The 1,500-nt window shown below is 59.7% G+C and overlaps 1 non-coding gene across 1 annotated transcript; it reads right to left on the bottom strand.

The window, feature by feature from the left end:
* Window positions 1-794: 794 nt before the first annotated feature.
* Window positions 795-866, bottom strand: TRNAE-UUC. The gene has a single exon. It is a non-coding gene; the product is annotated as a tRNA-Glu (tRNA).
* Between the last annotated feature and the right edge of the window lie 634 nt (window positions 867-1,500).

Here is a 1,500-nt window from a genome sequence, read left to right as displayed (position 1 = left end):
CCGGGGCGGATGCCCGGGTGCCCGAGAGCGCTTTGGCCTGGCCTTTCCTCAAGCGGAAGGAAGGCTGGGGGGAGGGGTGAAGGAAAGAGGGGGGGAAAGAAGAGTCAGTGCAGGGGGAGCTCAGCGGCACTGCGCACAAGAACCACTAGGGGGAGTTGCACGCCGGGGAAGTCTTCAGAAAGCGCTACATAGATCACGGGGGCCGGCTGTGCCCCTCCCCCCGTCCCCATGTTGTCTGGCGGTTGGGATTCCTGGTTTTCACCCAGGCGGCCCGGGTTCGACTCCCGGTAGGGGAAAGTTCGAGGACTTCCTTTTTTTTTTTTTTTTTCCCCTTGGGGGGGATAGGGGAAGGCGCTTGGGTCCAGGTGCAAAGAAGGAGGAGGCAGGGGAACCTCTCTTGGAGGAAGGAGACCTGAGGCAGAGCTTTAGGAAGTTGCAATGGGGAGCCAGGGAGGAAGAAGGGGTTGCGGGATAAGGAGGTCACCCCAGCCTCATGCTGGGAACTGAAGCAGGCGTCCTAAGAAGGCCATAGAATGCTGTGGTCAAGTAGATCTTACTCACGTTTGCTCATCTGTAAAATGGGGCAGCGCTGAGAGCAGCCTACTCCCAGGGTTGTGAAGAATGGAAATAAAGCTTGCCCGGTGCCCGGGGCGGCCTCAGAAGCGTTGGGGGTGGGTAAGGAGGGCGTTATTGCGCGCAAACCTCGATGTCCCCTCCCCAGCCCCTACCCTTCCAAAAGCCCCGCACCCTCCCATCTGAGCGGAAAAAAAAAAAAAAAAGAGGGCGCAGTCTGTTTCCCATACCGGGAGTCGAACCCGGGCCGCCTGGGTGAAAACCAGGAATCCTAACCGCTAGACCATATGGGAGACCCACGAACCCCTCTAGATTTTGGCATCTGGAGCGTACAGACAGCAGCCTCAGCAGCGCCCCCTGCCGCAGGCCGCTGAGTCGCCCAGGCCCCCCCCCCCCTCCCTTAGCCGCTGCAGAGTCCAAGCCTCCCCGCCTCCCTCCTCCCTCCCCAGGTGCCCCCCATGCCTCCCTAGGACATCAGGGGAGCACCCCCAGGCCTCTGGGCCCTGGGCCTTGCCTTGGGAAGGCCCCAGTTCCAAGGACTCTGTGGCCTGAGCAAAGTCAATCAATCAGTGCGCATTGATTTAGCGCCTGCTAAGTGCCAGGCCGCCTAAGCGCCCCCGGGGTTGTCAAAAGAGGCAAAAGGCAGTCAGTCCTGCCCTCCCGGAGCTCACCATCTAATAATAATAAGATGCATTGTTGTTGTTCAGTCGTGTGGGGCTCTCTGTGACCCCATTTGGGGTTTTCTTGGCCATTGCCTTCTCCAGCCCATTTCACAGATGAGGAGACTGAGGCAAACAGGGCCAAGTGACTTGTCCAGGGGCACACAGCTAGGAAATGTCTGAGAGTCTACCTGACTCCAGGCCTGCAACTCTATCCACCAGAGAAGGGGAAGGGGGGGGCAGGGTGAGATGGAACTCGGCGGAGGCC

The sequence above is a fragment of the Vombatus ursinus genome, unplaced genomic scaffold (genome assembly GCF_900497805.2).
Source record: "Vombatus ursinus unplaced genomic scaffold, bare-nosed wombat genome assembly UNPS02014819.1, whole genome shotgun sequence".
NCBI classification, from domain to species: domain Eukaryota; kingdom Metazoa; phylum Chordata; class Mammalia; order Diprotodontia; family Vombatidae; genus Vombatus; species Vombatus ursinus.
Note: the sequence above shows the minus strand (reverse complement) of the source record. Positions and strands in the feature narration are given on the sequence as shown.